The sequence below is a fragment of the Balaenoptera physalus genome (genome assembly GCF_965194825.1).
Source record: "Balaenoptera physalus genome assembly, chromosome: 4".
Taxonomy (NCBI): domain Eukaryota; kingdom Metazoa; phylum Chordata; class Mammalia; order Artiodactyla; family Balaenopteridae; genus Balaenoptera; species Balaenoptera physalus.
Window position 1 is genome coordinate 118,209,135 of NC_138891.1, and position 22,355 is coordinate 118,231,489.

Genomic DNA, 22,355 nt, shown 5'->3' on the forward strand with positions numbered 1-22,355 from the left:
TTAATGCAGGCTGAGTAAATGACTTCAGACACAGCCTTTTTCTTCTTTTTGTTTCCTAGGTGCAGGAAGTTGCTTTGATTACATTGCTCAGTTCAGGGCACATTTCATTTTTGCAAAACCCTTCTTGCTTTTTATTCTTTTTCCTTCCCACCACTATTCTCATTTCCACCATGGAAATTAGTAAGTGCTACACCCAAACCTTTTTTTCCTGTCTTTTTTCACTTTTGGAGATCTGATTTGTAAACATTTATCAGCACATCACTGGTTCCAATTTTAGTGTGGTTACTTGTATCTTTAGAAGAACTCTATACTTCACCAGGTCTCAAATCTTCATCTGAAGAATGAGAAATGTGAGGAGTAATTTTGTGTGTCAACTTGACGGGCCACAGGGGCCCCAATATTTTGTCAAACATTATTCTAGGTGTTTCGGTAGGGGTGTTTTAGATGAGATTAACATTTAAATTGGCAGACTGAGTAAAGTACATTGCTCTTCATAAAGTAGGTGGGCCTCATACAGTCAGTTGAAGGCCTGAACAAAACAAAATGCTGACCCTTCCCCCAGTAAGAGAGAATTCTCCTGCCTATGAGCCTTCAAACTGGCCCATCGACTCTTCCTGCCTGATGGTCTTTGAACTGGACATTACCTGTGAAGATTTTGGACTCATCAGCCTCCATAATCATGTGAGCCAGTTCCATATAATACATTCACTTATATTGGTTTTGTTTCTCTGGAGAATGCTGACGAATACAAGGAATCTGAACTTAGGTGGTCCAAATCTTTGAAGGATGTGGTTCTAAATAATTCTGACCAGAGAAGAATGTACTAATTTTCTTTTCAAGATCCCTTCCAGTCTTGAGGTTCTAATTTATATTGATATTCAAATTTGCAGTCTCAAAATGCAACATACGTCTAAGAAAACTTCGGTTAATAGGAACACAGGATAGTTCTATTAACTATCTGATTGAATTAACTTCATGCAAAATAGTCATGGTATTTACACTAGTGTATATTGAAACTGATGGAAATTGAACATTGGGTAAATGAGGAGGGAGTTTTTAACCCTAAGGTTTGTAAGCTAGTGATGCTAGGATTGGGAAATTGGTGTTCATCAGGTCCCTTTCAAGTGTGAGAGGATAGAAGGGGCTTGGATCAAAATTTTAAAGAAAAAAGACATATCTGCAATTTTAAAAAAAGATAAAACAGAAGTAATTATTTTAAAAATTAAGAGGAAAAGGATAACCATCTTGGGAAAGTCACTATGTTTAACCTAGCTTCAATATTGACGGAAATATTAAAAAAATAGAAAAGTTCAATAAAATGAATACTACAGAGCAGTTGAACCTGGTTCAACAAGTGTAAATTGATGTAGCTATAGTCAAAGTCAAATCTCTGTCCCCATTTTCATAGACGTGACTTCAGACCCCACATACAAAGACAAAGGAGAAGCTGCAATGAGACGGTAGGAGGGGTGCAATCATAATAAAACAAATCCCATAACATCTGGGTGGATGACTCACAAACTAGAGAACAATTATACCACAGAAGTTCACCCACTGGAGTGAAGGTTCTGAGCCCCACATCAGGCTTCACAACCTGGGGTCCAGCAATGGGAGGAGGACTTCCCAGAGAATCAGACTTTGAAGGCTAGCAGGATTTGACTGCAGGACTTTGACAGGACTGGGGGAAACAGAGACTCCACTCTTGGAGGGCACATACAAAGTAATGTGTGCATCAGGACCCAAGGGGAAGGAGCATTGACTCCATAGGAGACTGAACCAGACTTACCTGCTAGTGTTGGAGGGTCTCCTGCAGAGGCAGGGGACGGCTGTGGCTCACCCTGAGGACAAGGACACTGGCAGCAGAAGTTCTGGGAAATACTCCTTGGCATGAGCCCTCCTGGAGTCCACCATTAGCCCCACCAAAGAGCCTCTAGCCTCCAGTGCTGGGTTGCTTCAGGCCAAACAAGCAACAGGGAGGGAACTCAGCCCCACCCATCAGCATACAAGCAGATTAAAATTTTACTGAGCTCTGCCCACCAGAACAACACCCAGCTTTACTCACCACCAGTTCCTCCCATCAGGAAGCTTGCACAAGCCTCTTAGATAGCCTCATCCACCAGAGAGAAGACAGCAGAAGCAAGAAGATTTACAATCCTGCAGCCTGTGGAACGAAAACCACATTCACAGAAAGATAGACAAAATGAAAAGGCAGAGGACTATGTACCAGATGAAGGAACAAGGTAAAACCCCAGAATAACAACTAAATGAAGTGGAAATAGGCAACCTTCCAGAAAAAGAATTCAGAATAATGACAGTGAAGATGATCCAGGACCTCAGAAGAAGAATGGAGGAAAAGATTGAGAAGATGTGAGAAATGTTTAACAAAGATTTAGAAGAATTAAAGAACAAACAGAGATGAATAATACAATAACTAAAATGAAAAATACACTAGAAGGAATCAATAACAGAATAACTAAGGCAGAAGAACAGATAAGTGACCTGGAAGACAGAATGGTGGAAATCACTGCTGAGGAACAGAATAAGGAAATAAAATGAAAAGAAATGAAGACAGCCTAAGAGACCTCTGGAACAACATTAAATGCACCAAAATTCTCATTATAGGGGTCCCAAAAGGAGAAGAGAGAGAGAAAGGACCCAAGAAAATATTTGAAGAAATTATAGTTGAAAAATTCCCTAACATGGGAAAGGAAATAGCTACCCAAGTCCAGGAAGCGCAGAGAGTCCCATACAGGATAAACATACCGAGATACATAGTAATCAAACTGACAAAAATTAAAGACAAAGAAAAATTATTAAAAGCAACAAGGGGAAAATGAGAAATAATATACAAGGGAACTCTCATAAGGTTAACAGCTGATTTCTCAGCAGAAACTCTACAAGCCAGAAGAGAGTGGCACGATATATTTAAAGTGATGAAAGCAAAGAACCTACATCCAAGATTACTCTACCTGGCAAGGATCTCATTCAGAGTCAACAGAGAAATCAAGAGATTTACAGACAAGCAAAAGCCAAGGGAATTCAGCACCAACAAACCAGGTCTACAACAAATGCTAAAGGAACTTCTCTAAGTGGGAAACACAAGAGAAGAAAAGGACCTACAAAAACAAACTCAAAACAATTAAGAAAATGGTAATAGGAACATACATAGTGATAATTACCTTAAATGTGAATGGATTAAATGCTCCAACCAAAAGACACAGGCTTGCTGAATGGATACAAAAACAAGACCCATCTATATGCTGTCTACAAGAGACCCACTTCAGACCTAGGGACACATACAGATTGAAAGTGAGGGGATGGAAAACGATAGTCCATGCAAATGGAAATCAAAAGAAAGCTGGAGTAGCAATACTCATATCAGATAAGATAAACTTTAAAATAAAGAATGTTACAAGAGACAAGGAAGGACACTACATAATGGTCAAGGGATCAATCCAAGAAGATATAACAATTATAAATATATATGCACCTGACATAGGAGCACCTCAATACATAAGGCAAATACTAACAGCTATAAAAGAAGAAACTGACAGTAACACAATAATAGTGGGGGACTTTAACACCTCACTTACACCAATGGATAGATCATCCAGAAAGAAAATTAAAAAGGAAACAAAAGCTTTAAATGACACATTAAACAAGATTAAGACTTAATTGATATTTATAGGACAATCCATCCAAAAACAGCAGATTACACTTTCTTCTCAAGTGCACACAGAACATTCTCCAGGATACATCACATCTTGGGTCACAAATCAAGCCTTGGTAAATTTAAGAAAACTGAAATCATATCAAGCATCTTTTCTGAACACAGCGCTATGAGATTACAAATCAATTACGGGGGAAAAAATGTAAAAAACACAAATACATAGAGTCTAAACAATACATTACTAAATAACCAAGGTATCACTGAGGAAATCAGAAAATACCTAGAGACAAATGACAGTGAAAACACAATATTCCAAAGCCTATGGGATGCAGCAAAAGCAGTTCTAAGAGGGAAGTTTATAACAATAAAATCTTACCTCAAGAAACAAGAAAAATCTCAAATAAACAATCTAACGTTACACCTAAAGGAACTAGAGAAAGAAGAACAAACAAAACCCAAAGTTAATAGAAGGAAAGGAATCATAAAGATCAGAGCAGAAATAATTGAAATAGAAACAAAGAAAACAATAACAAAGATCAATAAAACTAAAAGCTGGTTCTTTGAGAAATAAACAAAACTGATAAACCTTTAGCCAGATTCATCAAGAAAAAGAGGGAGAGGATTCAAATCAATAAAATTAGAAATGAAAAAGGGGAAGTTACAACAGACCCCACAGAAATTCAAAGCATCATAAGAGACTACTACAAGTAACTCTATATCAATAAAATGGACAACCTGGAAGAAATGGACAAATTCTTAGAAAGGTATAACTTTCCAAGACTGAACCAAGAAGAAATAGAAAATATGAACGGACCAATCATAAGTATTGAAATTGAAACTGTGATTAAAAATCTTCCAACAAACAAAAGTCCAGGACCAAATGGTTTCACAGGTGAATGCTATCAAACATTTAGAGAAGAGCTAACACCCATCCTTCTCAAACTCTTCCAAAAAATTTCAGAGGAAGGAACACTCCCAAACTCATTCTACAAGGCCACCATCACTCTGATACCAAAACCAGACAAAGATACAGAAAAAGAAAATTACAGAACAACCTCAGTGATGAATATAGACGCAAAAATCCTCAACAAAATACTAGCAAACAGAATCCAACAACACATTAAAAGGTCATACACCATGATCAAGTGGGATTTATCCCAGGGATGCAAGGATTCTTCAATATACACAAATCAATCAATGTGATACACCTTCTTAATAAACTGAAGAATAAAAACCATATGATCATCTCAATAGATGCAGAAAAAGTTTTTGACAAAATTCAACACCCACTTATGATAAAAACTCTCCAGAAAGTGGGCATTGAGGGGACCTACTTCAACATAATAAAGGGCATATATGACAAACACACAGAAAATATCATTCTCGATGGTGAAAAACTGAAAGCATTTCCTCTAAGATCAGGAACAAGACAAGGTTGCCCACTTTCACCACTATTATTCAACATAGTTTTCAAAGTCCTAGCTATGGTAATTACAGAAGAAAAAGAAATAAAAGGAATACAAATTGGAAAAGAAGAGGTAAAACTGTCACTGTTTGCAGATGACATGATACTATACATACAGAATCCTAAAGATGCCACCAGAAAATTACTAGAGCTAATCAATGAATTTAGTAAAGTTGCAGGATACAAAATTAATGCACAGAAATCTCTTGCATTCCTATACACTAACAATGGAAGATCAGAAAGAGAAATGAAGGAAACAATCCCATTCACCATTGCAACAAAATAATAAAATACCTCAGAATAAACTTACCTAAAGAGATAAAAGACCTGTACTCAGAAAGCTATAAGACATTGATGAAAGAAATCAAAGATGACACAAACTGATGGAGAGATATACCATGTTCTTGGATTGGAAGAATCAATATTGTGAAAATGACTATACTACTCAAAGCAATCTACAGATACAATGCAATCCCTATAAAATTACCAGTGGCATTTTTAACAGAACTAGAACAAAAAATCTTAAAATCTGTATGGAGACACAAAAGACCCTGAATAGCCAAAGCAATCTTGAGGGGAAAAAAAATGAGCTGGAGGAATCAGACACCCTGACTTCAGACTACACTATAAATCTACAGTAATCAAGACAATATGGTACTGGCACAAAAACAGAAATATAGTTCAATGGAACAGGATAGAAAGCCCAGAGATAAACCCACGCACCTATGGTCACCTTATTTTTTATAATGGAGGCAAGAATATACAATGGAGAAAAGACAATCTCTTCAATAAGTGATGCTGGGAAAACTGGACAGTTACATGTAAAAGAATGAAATTAGAACACTCCTTAACACCATACACAAAAATAAACTCAAAATGGATTAAAGACCTAAATGTAAGGCTGGACACTGTAAAACGCTTAGAGGAAAACATAGGAAGAACACTCTTTGCCATAAATCACAGTAGGATTTATTTTGACCCACCTCCCAGAGTAATGGAAATAAAAACAAAAATAAACAAATGGAACCTAATGAAACTTAAAAGCTTTTGTACAACAAAGGAAACTATAAACAAGACGAAAAGACAACCCTCAGAATGGGAGAAAATATTTGCAAACAAATCAACAGACAAAGGATTAATCTCCAAAATATATAAACAGCTCATGCAGCTCAATATTAAAAAAACAAACAACCCAATCAAAAAATGGGCAGAAGACCTAAATAGACATTTCTCTAAAGAAGGCATACAGATGGCCAAGAGGCACATGAAAAGCTGCTCAACGTCACTAATTATTAGAGAAATGCAAACCAAAACTACAATGAGATATCACCTCACACCAGTTAGAATGGGCATCATCAGAAAATGTACAGACAACAAATGCTGGAGAGGGTGTGGAGAAAAAGGAACCCTCTTGCAGTGTTGGTGGGAATGTAAATTGATACACCCACTATGGAGAACAGTATGGAGGTTCCTTAAAAAACTAAAAATAGAACTACCATATGATCCAGCAATCCCACTACTGGGCATATACCCAGAGGAAACCATAACTCAAAAAGAGACATGTACCACAATGTTCATTGCAGCACTATATACAATTGCCAGGACATGGAAGCAACCTAAATGCCCATCGACAGACAAATGTATAAAGAAGATGTGGTACATATATACAAAGGAATATTACTCAGCCATAAAAAGGAACAAAATTGGGTCATTTGTAGAGAGTGGATGGACCTAGAGACTGTCATACAGAGTGAAGTAAGTCAGAAAGAGAAAAACAAATATCAAATATTAACGCATATATGTGGAATCTAGAAAAATGGTACAGGTGAACCTGTTTGCAAGACAGAAATAGAGACACAGATACAGAAAACAAATGTATGGACACCAAGGGGGAAAGCAGGGATGGTAGTGGTGGTGGGATGAATTGGGAGATTGGGATTGACATATATACACTCATATGTATAAAATAGTTAACTAATAAGAACCTGCTGTATAAAATAAATAAGTAAAATAAAATTCAAGAAAAAAAAAGAAGTGACTTTGGAAGAAGAGAGTTCAGATCAGTTTAATGTCATTGTGTTTTGGGGTATATTATAGACTGAATGATTTGTGCCCTCCAAATGCATATGTTGAAATCCTAACCCCCAATGTAATGATGTTAGGAGGTGAGCACTGAGAGGTAAGTAGATTATGAGGGTGGAGCCCTCATGAGTGGGATGAGTGCTCTTACAAAGGAGACCCCAGAGAACTCTCCAGCCCTCTTTCCACCATGTGAGGAACACAGCAAGAGAACAGTCTGCAATCAGAAAAAGGAACTTCAGCAGAACCTGACCATGCTGGCAACCTAATCTCAGACTTCCAGCCCCTAGAACTGTGAGAAATAAATTTCTGTTGTTTATAAGCCACCCCTTCTATGGTATTTTGTTACAGCAACCCAAATGGATCATGACAGGATGGTCAGAGAAATGTGTCAACCAGTCAAGAATATGAGTACCTGCAGGTACTCAGTATCCAAGAAGCAACAAGCTGCCTGGGAGGAAGTAACTACTATTTTTTGTATAAGTATTGGTACCAGATACTTTATGTATAATATCTTAAATCTCTTTTAAAAATGATATCATTCTCATTTATAGAGGAAGAAACTGAGACTCATAGATAGAGTAACTCACCTAAGGCCACAGAGGCAATAGTGAGGCCAGGACACACGCCAGAACCATCTGGCTCCAAACTCAATCCTCCTCCCTTTCCACATCATTCTGAAAAATAGATATAGGACCTCCTTCAAGAAAATTGATCTGGTTAAAGAGAGAAACAATAGTCCAAATCTTTAAAAGCAGAAGGTATTGGGCTACTGACCAATCATAGTTGGATTTAAAACTTTTAAGCAATTAAAGAGATTAGCGAATATTTATTAAGGCAATTTTGACTGGAATGCTTCCCTCCTTTTGATGATCTCTTTTACACCTCATTCATTTTCCTTCCTTACCTATCCACTGCTTTAGAATCTAGAGTAATGGTAAGAAAAGGTATTTGGAAGAGGATTCCACAAGGAAAAAAAGCAGAAGAAATAGACTCTGAAGTTTACTTATTTGAATTACAATGGAAAGAAAGAATGCCTCAATCTGTTGTTCTCCCACAGACTGTTCTGGAATTGATTCTGAATCATGCTCTATTATGAAATAAATATCAAAAGATCAAAAACCATAATTTGTAAAGTACATAAATCTATGTTTCTCAAATTTTGGTCATGCTCTGAATTCATTATCCATTGTCACAATAATACCTCTTAACAAAACCTCAATAGCATATGATAATAATTTTTTTTTCCTGCTCCTGAGTCTGTGGGTCAGCTGGATGATTTTGTTGATTTGAGCCAGTTGCAGCTGATCTTGGCTGGCTCACTTATGCATTTGTAGCTGACTAGGGGATGTCTGGGAGCTGGTTGACTTAGGAGGTCCACAGCTGTGAAGACCCAACTCTGCTTCATTTGTTCCCACATCATCTAGCAGACTAGCCTCTGCTTGTTCTAATTGCTCAGCAAGGTTGCAAGGGAGCAACAATGTACAAGGTTTCTGAAGCCTAGGCTTGGAACTAGCATCTTGTCATCCCTGCCACGTTTTGTTGGCCAAAACAAGTTGAAAGGCCAGCCCAGAGTCAAAAAGTGGGGAAAAGGACACTTTGGGAGGAGCTACCAAGTCACACTGTGAGCAGATGGGAATTATTTTTGCAATCAGCCTACCACATTTACCTACCATCTTTAGGAATTTTGCAAGTCCCCTTTATCTGCTCGTAACATGCCTGTTATTTAAGACGTCCATATTACCACACCATATTTGTGAAATCATAGGTTTCAAGTTTTATTTTGTATATGCATTAAAAGTCATAACTAGTAAAACCTGGAAAAAAATACCACATACCAGTTGATATTCTCTCAGTGAGACACACTGAATTAAGGTAATGTTCAGAAGCTTCTATGAGATCCAAAGAGATGGAAGATCTCTAACTTGCAGTGAGATAGTCAAAGTGTCTCTCTAACAAGTGTTGGACTCCCTGTTGTATCTGAAGTACTCAAATAAATTCAGAAGAAAATACTAAGAGCTTAAACCCTGTCTCTGGAAAGTTTGCAATCCAGGGTGGCAAACAAGATCACCTTGTCCAGCAAACTTGCTAACCCTTCATGAGCAGAAACACTATGTGTATCACACAGAGAATAAGTAAAATAGTATTTCAAATTAGGAAGTGATCGAGGAGAGAGGAGAGGTAGAAGAAGAAGGCATGGATGGAATTGATTTTGAGCTGGACTTTCTCATACACGGAGGAGAAGAATAGGCAACCTTGAGGTAGGGAGACTTTTTTAATTGAAAGAAAGCCCCAGCCAGAGGCTCAAAGGCAATCAATAAACAAGCACAATTAGGGCTCAGCAAAATTAGGTAAAGTTAAAACCAACATTATCCACATTACAGTAAGTAAATTAGATTATGTACACTTTGGCTTTGGACTTCAATATGGTGGTCATTGTGCACATCTGAATTTAAGAGAGACAAGGAAGCGTATTAAGTACTTGAGAAATGGGATGGACTCTACTTGTGGTAAGTAGGGCTGCAAATTTTGAACCAACATTGCTACTAAAGGAGAAAAGCTGGACATGATATAAAAACCATTAGCTAGATTGCACTGGAAAGCTTACAAGATAGTGAAGAATTATCAGGTCAATATCCAGGAGAAGATAAAAGTCTAGAAAGGTGACCCCAGATGTGGGGACAGATTTTCCTCTGGAGACGTTAGCTTCTGAGAGCCTGACCAGCACTTTTCACAGCCTCTCAGGCATAAAGTCATCATAGGTGGAGTCTAGGTTCATGCTTTAGTTTGGGGCCCTAATAGCTACATCCGGAGTCAAGTTCAGGTAAAATTGCCCATCCACAGACTACAGCTCAGCTTCAGGGCAGCTAAATCTCTGAAATAGATACGTGTCCCAGGGCTACTAGCATTTTAGAGATTTTGTTTCTTTAAGTCTATTTCATTTTCCGTTTAGCTGAGCGCTCCTTCTACTGGACACAGACAGAATCTCCAAGAGAAAAGACATTCATGAAACTACTAAGAAAATGTAAAATGATGTGTGATGCAAAAGGGAGTTTTAGTTATCACACTAAAGAATTCAGAGCAAGATATTGCATCTTTATTCATTATCAAAACAAAAGCAAACAAAAGTAAAACTTTTTTATTGGAACCCAAACATGGGTTATTCGTATATTTGGCTTTCTATTGCTATCTTCTTTCCTTGGAATCTGTTGAGATGACTTTTTGTCATTGTACGTGGAGATTGATTGCAAGATGTAGAACAAAAATAATTCTGAGTGGCACATGAATCAACAAGTCATATAGGAGAGAAGCAGACCCAATTTCTGAAGGTACAATACAGTTAGCCTCGTGCCATTAGTTTTGGTGGAGTTTTTTTTTTATGATGCTTTCAGAAATTCTTAACATATAATCTCCAGATATAACTAAGAGTAGGCTCTGCTAAGCAACAGAAGTGAATTGTAACACATGACAGTTAGCATGTAGGCTTATAATCTGCTACTCTACTTAAAATATCCTGGCATGTCTTCCTATTTAATTCATTTTTCTGATTCTCAATATGTCAGAACAAAATGTTCTCATTCTTTCATTTTTGAAGACACAATTGTTATTTGTATAATTTTAATTAGCACTTGTCTACTCTGTTCTTTACACTGTTTTATATGTGGGTGGCTGTGTTAAATGAGTAAGCAAAGCATGAGCCACCAGATGCTGACTTGCAGAAAAGAATAGGTCTAATGTATCCAAGTATGTTCAGTGGTAAAATTTGCCATGGCTGAACATTCTAGTACAATGTACTAAACAGGAGTCTTTATCTAAGATATTCAAAATCATTTCAAATATTTAGTAAAATCAATTGCAAACAATGACCCTAAAAGAAACTACTGCAAGCAATTATAACCAGATTAGATACAAGTGTTCTTCCCCTCCAAAGCTTCTATGATGGTTAATTTTAAGTGTCAACTTGGCTAGACTATGGGGCCCAGTTGTTTGGTCCAGCAGAAGTCTAGATGTTGCTGTGAAGGTACCTTTTAAATGTAATTAACATTTGAGTCAGTAGACTTTGAGTAAAGTAGTTTATCCTCCAGAATGTGGGTGAACCACATCCAATTAGTTGAAGACCTTAAAAGTGAAGACTGAGGTTTCCCAAAGTAGAAGGAATTCTGTCTCTGAACAGCAATATAGAACTTCTACCTGAATTTCCAATCTTTAGACTCAAGATTGCAACATCAACTCTTAGCTGAATTTCCAGCTTTTCAGTCCGCCCTATGGATTTCGGACTTGCTAGCTCCCACGATCATATGAGTCAATTCCTGAAAATAAATCTTTTCCTCTATATACATATATATATATATATCTCCTACTGATTCTGTTTCTGTGGACAACTCTGATAAATACAGCTTCCAAATTATAGAATGAAGGTACATGCAATAAATTTCCCATAGTCATTTGTAATACTTTGTATAAATTTATCAGATGTATCTAGCATGCATTCTTAGAATGATATTTTAATATTGTGTCTTGCATTTTTTAAAACAAGTGAATAGTAGCCATGTACCACAACCCATTTATCAGGTATAATTTTTTTAGATTGTCCAGGAGAATATGTTCTATTGACCCTCCCTTAGGTTTCCTTTCTCACACTTATCCTACTGTTGCTTCCATACTAATTCTTAAAGAACATTAAAGTTTATTTTTTCCACCCTGAGTAAATTTAAAAATTGTAATTGTGTATCTTATGGCCCTCTATAGATTTCATACCAATGTTTTTTTTTCCTTTTTTCTTTCATGAAAACAACTAATGCTATTACTTTTTTCTATTTTGAAAAAAATTAAATTACCATATGTTAAAATCTATGGAAAGAAATGCTGCTGTTCTCTAAAACAGTTCCCAGATAATTATTATCAAGGGCAGTTTATCTAAAGTATGAGTGTTAGGGCCATTGCAAGGGCAACTTTTAGTTGTGGGAGGGAACAAAAATAATTTATTGGAAAAGATAAGTGAGTTAGGAATGGAGAAGTCTAGAAGAGAAGTGTTTAATGAGTATATGAAGGCAGGTTTTGATAGTTTCGTTCTCAACTCTCTCTTCTTGCTGTGGCCAGGCGGAAGGAAGGACTTGGGTTTCAGCGAAGAGGAGGGAAGAATTCTAAAAGGTACACATAAGGCTGTTCCTTAATCTTTTCTCATGACCTAGTGAGACTGAATATATCAGTTAGTTGTGATGGAAAATAAAACCAAGTGTAGGCAGCTAAGGGGAGGAGACGGAGGGACTGAAAAGAGAACCGTTGACAAAATGTCCAAAATTACAAAATCCATTAAACTAGTAATTTTTCTAATGTGCTTCTTTATATAGTCACTTGGAGACAATGGTTAACTATATTAGTTTCTTCAAAACATGCCTGAGTAAGTTTTAACAAAGTTATGTAAGAACCCATGTTCACAGGATGGCAAGAGAGAATTTTATCTTAGCAACTGGTACCAGTGATCTAAAAATGTTTCAGTCTTGTATGAGCACCATAAAATCTGTTTTTATACATGTCCCCCAGATCTTTTCCAATATAAATTGGCAAGTCTTTGATTCCTTGTCAGGTATATGACCCCAACCTAACTTGCAAGGTTTTATTTGTAATTTATTTCCTTTGCTATACTGACACCTAACTTAGCAGCAGGTTTGAATGAGGCAGAGATAAGGAGAGACATGGGGGTAATGGACTTCCTCTTCAAGGAAATCACTAAGGTGACTTGGTAACAGAATAATCTTCTTCTGATGGGAATCAGACAAGCAGAGGGACTCTGTTTCTGAGGGCAAGGGATGCTTAGTGGAAGGTGGGAAACAAAACACCTAAATATCCTATTTCTAGTTCTCGAATTTAGGTATTTGAATTTGTAATTCCCTTTCTTCAAATCATCTAATTCTATCAAAAAGATCCATGCCACCATGCAGCCTTGAATTCCTGCTACCATACTTTGGTGGTAGCAATGCTGTCTCCCAGAGCTTGTTCCCAAGTGAACACAGAGGATGATGGAATTAGCAGTTTCACAACTTTTTGCTGTGGATTACTAAATTCCCATGCCAGAATATTATAGGACTTTTAACTGCATACATCTAGACAAGATTATCAATCCCATTTCTCCATATTTCCCCTGGGATATTTTGCATGTGTTGATCTACACTCTTCATCAATTAGGACATTGTTTTACAATAGGTAACAGAAATATCTAGTGGCTAGCTTACGGCAATAGATTGATTGATTGATAGGTATTTAAGGATAGAGACATATTTAAGAATGCATATGTACTTAAGGATACATATATATTTAAGGATATATATATTGAAGGATATGCATATTTAAGAATATCTATATCTATCTAAATATATGATATCAGGAGCTAACTATATTGATAGAGGGCTCTTCTGAAAGGGCATCGCTTAGCATCTCACTCATCTGGCTCAGATGTGGGCACTAATGATCTGAAAAAATTGCTTCTATCCTGTTTGAATCACAAAATAAAGAGAGCAGGTCATGTATGAAAAATCCAACTGAAGGGATTAAATCATTAGCACTACCTGACAATCAGGGTGTACCCTGTTCTCTTTGATCTATATAGCAGGAAATAAGACATTGTCTACCAACAAGATCACACATTGTGGGAAATTATCCCCAAATAGGACACGAGACAGCCTTAAAATGCAAGTGGGTACTAAAACTTTTGGTATCTTTTTTCCCCAGCGTAGTCCCCACACTGAGTAAAACTCACTGTCGTGTTGCTAACTTGTACATACTTCTGAGACAACTCTGAATTACTTCCACCCGGACATGTCTTGGCCTTTTTCTCCCCACTAGCAAGGATCAAAAGCAAGTTTTTTTTCACTGTAATTGTTCAGTCATCATGAACATATTAACTTGTGTTGATTTGCAAGGGAGAAGTCAAATGGCTGTTACAATAGCAAAGCCAAGTGTCCTTTGATCATAGAAACATCAATAATATTCATTCACTGTCTCTGGCACATGACAATTACTTTTCTACCAGAGAAAGGCCATCTCAATTGAACTTGTATTTCCTGTTTCCCAGGCATTTTAAGTAGGAGGAGGGCAGATCCAACATCTAATGCAATGGTTTGCATCCACTTAATTTGGTTGGAGTCTTAAACATCCTAAATCCTGATTGCCTACATTCCAAGCTGTGGGGTGTGGCAAACAGCCCAGTTGTTTTAGTTCCAGAAACTGCTCGATGAAGTTTGGTTAAACTTCTTTTACGTATACACCCTCATGAAGGGTGGGAAAAGTTTGAACTCTGGGCTTCCATTCATGTGTTATATTTATTGAATATGTAAGTGATTGAAGCACATTTATTTACTTGGTTTTGACGTTTCCAGCCATTTAGTGATAGTTTTCTCAGCATGCCTAGAGAGACTACCAAGCAAATCTTATTCATCACTTGTTCCCAATCAAGTCGAAGAAACAAATGTTTGAGACATTAAGGGATAATAAAAGATCATTTGGTAAGTAGCAAATGAGCAGTACAGGCGGCAATAGGAGTAAGAAAGAATTTTGTTGCTGTTGGTGGTGGTAATGGTGAATTAGCCCCCTCCCCCAAGTTCTGCTTCAGAGAGAACAGCTTTTATTTTTTTTCTTATGTGTTCAGGTATAAATTAACTCCAAATTATTTTCATTTGTGATACGTCTAGATAAATGTTTCTTCCTTCATTACCAAAGAGGAAGATACTGTTGTTACCAGCAACATCTGTTCAAATCTGTTCAAATCTATTCAAATCTATTCAAATCCAACTTCGAATAAAGACAGCCCTGAAGCTGTTGCAGGTGGTCCCTTGGTTGTCAGCCTTCAATATGTATAACTTGGCATTGAATCCCACGTTAAGACCTTGGGAAAGAAAAATCCCTGAATTGCTATATCCAGAGTAAAATGTCTATGTGACATGGGGCATTAAGACTTTTGGACCAAAGACTGAGAGGAAGTGTTTTCAGATCATACCTCCATCTGCAAGTTAATAATCCTTATAAAATAGATTATGTTGTGGGACTATCTGTGTCCATGGCTTAAGCAGAACTGTAGAGTTATACAAATAGGAAAATAAGTATCTTTAATAAACCGGAATTACAGAATTCTCCAGTATGAACTCCAGGATACCCTCCCTATAGCCCTCTGGGTCAGTTTTACAAGTGTAAAAGAATGAACAAGATAGTCTTGCTGGACTGGTTCAAGGTCCTTCTCTAGCACCTAATATGTTGTTTGGTATACACTAACATTTGAGGATTCCTAAGTGTCAAGCACCACACTAAACAGATTATGAGCATATGGGTGGAAAGAAAGGGAATTCTTCAACATATTTTTTGCAAACCCTGCACGCCTCTAATGGGTTTAGGAACTCTCTTTTCTTAAATTACAACTTTACCAAAAGCTTCTGGAATCCTACAATACAGTGCCACCACTGCATTTTTTTTTCTTTTAAGTCCATAATACAATGAAGACTTGCCCTTAAACTATAAAATATCAGATGAGTAACAAAGTAGAGAAAACTAAATTCCCCAGAGTGTTTGGTGCAATTTCTTGATGGAGACAGCAGTAAGAAGAGAAGCCTACACTATATTTCCATTTTCCTTGATTGTCATGGGAAAGGCCGCCAGATAGTAATGTGATCTTTTGGAAGAATATGAAGGGAGGGGTCAGTAACAACAATAAAAGACGCATGATTCATGGTGTGATCTCACCCCTCTCAGAAAATTAGGTATTTGAAGGGGCTTAGGAATGCTAAATGACACTGAATCACCCAGATATTTCTAGTTACTTACTCCTAATACATTGCTTAATAAAATTAATAGAAAAAAAATCTGTTGTCGGAGACTTCTGGTTCTGGTCTGGCATGTAAGAAGCTGAGAAGTTGCCACTCCATCCTAACAAGTAAAAGCTGAATAAACTGAAAAATCAGCAACTCTTCTTAGATCCCTAAGAGAAGTAAGGCCACAGAGCAAACTGCTGGCTCCAAAACTGGAGAGACAGACAAATAAATACGAAGAATCACAACTTACCAGGGCAGAAACCTCCATGGGAATCAGTGCTCCAGGGTAGGAAAACCTGGAGTATAACTGATGAATTGCTGGAAGGTTCACGTGGACAATTCTGGGAGATAAAAACTCCAGAGGACCCCAGTCATCAGTGGGCCCCTACAGTCTTGTGAGTTTTATCTCCTGGAGCTCCACCAGGTTCTCACAGTAAGTAGAGAAAAATCTCCTTGTGCTGCCAGCAGGGTAAGGGACAAAGGAGCCATCATGAAAGAAAGCACATCATTCTTTTCTTCTTAACAAGGTTTGCCCTCAGGAAGAGTATTTAACCAGAGCCCACCTGCTTTGGTTTTATAAGGGCCTAACTGACTTGGGGGAAGGGAAATACCCAGTTCCAGTCTACCCCAGCTATCCTGTCATACATAAGGGGTGGGTGGGGTGTGACTTCTGAGAAGAGCTTACAAAGTTCACAGTCCAGTACATAGTCTCACTAAAAGACTGAGACCTAATCATATGACTATAGAACATTTCCACTCTCCCCACACTTTCCCATCACATTACTAAAGTCTGGTTCATGGCAGTTTCTTTAACCTCATACATCATATCCAGCTATTGAGAAAAATTACAAGGCATATCAAAAGATTAAAAAAACACAGTTTTAGGGAATTTCCTGGAGGTCCAGTAGTAAGGACCCCACGTTTCCATTGCAGGGGGCACGGGTTTGATCCCTGGTGGGGGAACTAAGATCCCACAGGCTACGTGGCATAGAATAGAATAGAATAGAATAGAATAGAATAGAATAGAATAGAATAGAATAGAATAGAATAGAATAGAATGATAAATAAAATAAAATAAAATAAAATAAAATAAAATAAAATAAAATAAAATAAAATAAAATAAAATAAAATGCCTCCCTGAAACCCACTGGGGAGTTCAGATTTAAAAAACAAACAACACAAACAAACAAACTCCACAGTTTTAAAAGGCAGAACAAGCATCAGAACCAGACTCAGATATGGCAGAAATGTTGGAATTATCAGACCAAGAATTTAAAACAACTATGATTAATATTAAAGGCTTTAATGGATAAAGTAGACAGCATTCAGTGGTACACCCTGACAATGGAATACTATTCTGTGCTACAAAGAAATGAGTTATCAAGTCATGAAAGGACATGGAAGAATCTGATGAAAACTACTGACCATCTTTCCAGAACAAATGCATTTGCATATTTTACACATCCACCGAAATCCATCAAGGGGCCCGAGGTTAAGAATCCTCATGTAAAGTTTAAAGTAGTGCTTCACAACCCTTTTTCACATTATGAAATCCATAGAAATAATGATATTTTTACAGCACACTGGGATAAATTAAAGGGGATTTGAAGGCAATTATATGGGGTTTAGTGGAAAAAAATTGCTTTTTAATGCTATCTCATTATAATGAAAAAAATAAAACAAACATATTAAGGATGATATGAAATACTGTGTTTGTATAAGCTTCCAAATGAAATCTTCTCAAAGATAGATTAGTAGAAGACATAGGGGAAACTTAAATGCATATTACTGTGTGAAATAAGCCAATCTGAAAATGCTACACACTGTATGACTCCAACTCTGGAAAAGGCAAAACTATGAAAACAGTAAAAAGATCAGTAATTGTCAGGAGAGATAAATAGGTTGAACACAACAGATTTTTGTGACAGTGAAACTTCTCTGTATGATACTATAATTTTGGATAAATGTCATTACACATTTGTTCAAATGCATAGAATGTACAACACCAAGAGTGAATCCTAATGCAAACTACAGACTTTGGAAGAAATGATGTATCAATGTAGGTTCATCCATGGCAACAAATGTACCACTCTGTGGGAGATGTTGATAATGCAGGAGGCTATGCATGTGTGTGGGCAAGGGGTATATGAGAAATCTCTGTACCTTCCACTCAATTTTACTGTGAACCTAAAAATACTCTAAAAAATAAACTCTAATAAGAAAATTAGAAATCTATTTTCTACTATGAACCACAGACCTGGGTCCTTTAAAAACTAAAGATTTTTAAAAAATTAACTCTGCATTTTTATACTAACTTTATGATAAAGCTCAATTACTTGAACTACTTTGTCTATCTCCTCATATCTACCCATCTTCTTACATAAATGTTTCTAAAGTTTCATTCAGTAACTGAAATATGAAGAGAATAAAAAAGGGGAGGAGAAAAGATATGAGTTAAAGTGTTAGTAGCATAAGATGTCTGGAAAAGTTGAGAAGGATTCTCTCCACTTCTTGGTGAGTTTTTACATAAAAGGACTGAGAACTGAGCCAAACATACAGTGTTGTTCCTGAGTGGCTTAAACTTCTTGGAAAGGATTTTCACAGTGTGAAGCAGAAGAGTTTTATAGCTGTGGGCTATAGACAAAAGCCTGGGGAGGGTAATACAGGTAAGTTGTCTCAAAAGTTTAGTTCCTGAACTTGACTTCCACTTGAGACAGCATCTCGGGCATAGTAATGAAATACAGTGGTGACTGGAACAAGTCAGAGAGTAGTATCTGAATTCACAGGAAACTTGTGGAGCCTTGGAGGTCTTCTGGGGCATTGAAAGTATTAGGAGGCGTGGCAGGTAGGGGGAAATAAAGATGAGAAGAGAAAGCTACTAAAATCATCTTTCCTATTATTTTACCCTCTGACAATAGTTAATCCAAAGGTGAAATAGGTTTAGTCTCTATCTCAATTGTGTCTCATCATTTTTGCCTAAACATTTTGAAATAGCCTCTACTCTTTGCCATTTCTGGCCTGTCTTCTATATTGCTGTCTGAAATTATTCTAATTTATGAATAGGATTAGTGCCTGGAAATAATAAGCACTCAAATATTTGTTGAGTAAATGAAGTTTCCTTTCATGATTAAAACCCTCCCAAGGCTTCTAATTGCTTATGTTATAGAGTCCAAATTCCTTAGCATGATCTATCTCTAAGACTTTAATACTCCACGCATCCTCTTCTTTCCTAGGTACTTAATCACATGTACCTCCTCATGATTTCCTGACTTTGAGATGTTCTCTTATATTTCAAATGATTTACATATGCTATTTCTCCTGCTGTCATGCCCTACTTCCCATTTTGTCTTGAATGCTTCTATTCCTCCTCAGGCCTGTTCCTCAACAAAATCTTCCCTGAGGTTTTGAGATAGACTAAGTTGATCTCATCAAAAAGTTCCCATGCTACAAACTTGCAGTTAGAAGATGAAAGAGTCCTGAAGATCTAATGCACAGCATAGTAATTATAGTCAACAATATTCTATACTTCAAAGTTGCTAAGACACTAGATCTTAAATGTTCTCACCACAAAAAAGAAATATTTACATGATGTGATAGAAGTTTTACCTAACACTACAGTGGTAATCATACTGCAACATATAAATGTATCAAATTAACGTGTTATACACCTTAAACTTACACAATGTTATGTGTCATTTGTAGCTCTGGAAAAAAATAACAATAAAACAATTTTCTTAAAGTTCCCATGAAACTAGTAAAACTTATCCTGCTTTTCAAGTGTATTATAAATGGTTGTTTACGTTTGCTTCTCCATTTAGATGGCATTTTTTGAGGGCAGAGATCTCAGCCCAATTGTCTATGTCAAGGCATGGAATATGGTGGAACAAATAAAGCAGTGATATTAGGCAAACCTAGATTAGACTTCTGGCTTCCCCTGTCTAGTTGTATGACCTTAGTAAAATTAATTTCTCAGAAGTTTGGTTTTCTTCTCTAAAAATACAAAAGAAAAGTACCTTGGCTAGGTCAGCACCTGGGAGAAAACATTTCTATTTCTGAATTAAATGTAGTGAGATAGAAGCAGTGTAGTGTGTGTGTGTGTGTGTGTGTGTGTGTGTGTGTGTGTGTGTGTGTAATTATCAGGTTTCCAAAGGATTCTTTTAGTATTTAATGATTTTTAGATTTTTTTTAATCCAAACCCTTAATCCCATTCAAAACTTGTAACAAATGCCACCTTGACAAAGTCTATTCTAATTATAAATATTTGAAGCACCTGTATTTCTTTGTGGACATGAAAAGCTGAAACTTATGAAATATGCTTTTAGTTTTACTTCAAAATAGCATTTCTGAAGTGTTTTCCTTTTATCATCTGACAAGTTACCTGCTTAACTTGAGTTTTAGAATCAGTAGTTCTTATTCACAGAACCTACTAATATATTGTAGCATCAGAGTAAGTGAATACACTAAGAGAGTAACATGGGTGTGAATTAACCAATGAATGTCAAAATATAAAACTATACATAGGCCAGAAGTTAGAATCGCAGATCTTACATGTGAGCCAAACTTGTAACTGGTCTATATGGAAAAATTGATTAAAAGTTCATCTAGTTCCTAGGATTTCGTATTTATTCCAAGCCATCCTGGTATATTCATGTTTGCTTGTTTGATTCTTAAGTGTGGAAGTGAGAATAACTGGAGAGAAGATGAGTGAGCTACTGTGATCAAAGATTTAAAACTAAAAATGGCATGAAAGGCCATGGAAATCCAAAGCCATTCTCAAAGAGGAAATGTGTGGCCAGGCCTGTGGAAAAGGATATTTCAGCCTGAATTCAGTACGTGGTATCTCTTTGTTGTAAAGTAATTGCAAATCAATGCACTTTGAGTATTAAGTTTTGAAAATGTACCTTGGATCAAATGTAAAATTTATCCTCATTAGATTCTTTACCTTTAAGGATTTGAATTTCCTCTTACTCTATGCATGCCAAAAAAAAAAAAAAAAAGGAATAAAATCAAAGCTCCCATTTTTAAAAAACACCTCCACAATTTGAAATTTGGTTGTTCTCAAAGGGTAAAATTTCTACCACATGGATGACAAGCTGTTGTCAAGGCATAATGGGAAGCTTCTGTGGGAGTATGCGAGGCATTAATGCACAGAAGTTGTATCACATTTTGAGCTCACATACTCTTTGAAACAGAAAGAATCTACATTTCAAAGCTTTTACTAATGCTTCTCAACAACTGTAGCATTTATTCATAGATGTCCAATATAATCTTGTAGCATTAATCCTATAAATAAAAATATTAACTTTTTAAGGAAATATTAAAATTATTTTCAATGCCTTTTTACTTATTACTTTCTTGGAAATCTAAAATAACTCAATATGTCAAAGAAATAAAAACATACTTATCTTACAGATTGATAAAATATAGTTCCCAAATATTAAGATAATAGGAAGAATATAAACCAAGACTTCGTGAGCAGACTGTGTCCAATGACCAAGATTCTTTGCTTGACCAAACTTTATTCAGCCTCCTGAAACTTCTCCACAGCTCACCTGTGCCCTTCCTTGTAAAATCCAATTTTAGCAGGATCCCTCCTAGATCATTTTAGCAAGAGCCGCCCATCCTCTATATCTGTTCACCCTCAATATCTCATTGGGTTTCTCATTCTCCATCATCCCGCAGGTGATGTCTGATCACCGTGGCCTCTCTTTAGCAAAGATCCTGTCAGGTGAGTCTAGCTAGAATCTCTCTTACCCCTGATGTTTCAATAATTTTCCATACACTTACCCCTAAACTGCTTCTTGGCTATAAATTCCCACTTGCCCGTACTGTTTTTGGGATTGAGCTCAGTTCCATAGTGAGGTCTCTTTTCCTTATTGCAATGGTTCTGAATAAAATCTGTTTTTACCACTTTAATTACTATCCAGGTCTGGATTTTCTTTGACACCAAGGGTTGTTAGGTCCTTTTGCATACTTTTATTATTGAATCCTTACAGCAACTACTATGTATGTTCTACTATTCTCATTTCAAGTTTAGAAACTGAAAGGTAGAGGGATTATGAGTTATTGAAGATCAAGGAACTAGTTAGTGGTAGAAACAGAACTCAAACCCAGCGGTTTTGTGGATTCTTAAAAGTCCTACTTATTCCAAAAGTTGTGTCATTTCTCATTTTTACATAGTGTTTCCAATTTTTCTTCAAATACAGAAAACATAGAAGCAGTTAAGCAGGCAGTTTTTACAATATGGGAGATGTAAATAGCTTCCTCTTCTAAGATATAGTAAACTTATCTTAGCATCAACACATTTTGGAAAGAAGCCATCATCACTATACAAGGGAGTTCC

At 36.6% G+C, this 22,355-nt stretch overlaps 1 long non-coding RNA gene across 1 annotated transcript in view; it reads right to left on the reverse strand.

Annotated features, from left to right (window-relative positions):
* Positions 1 to 21,277, reverse strand: part of LOC309660192 — a 71,200-nt gene extending 49,923 nt beyond the window's left edge. The window contains exon 1 of the long non-coding RNA XR_014263254.1: positions 1,787 to 21,277. This is a non-coding gene — a long non-coding RNA (uncharacterized lncRNA). The remainder of the gene's footprint in view (positions 1 to 1,786) is intronic.
* Positions 21,278 to 22,355: the final 1,078 nt, after the last annotated feature.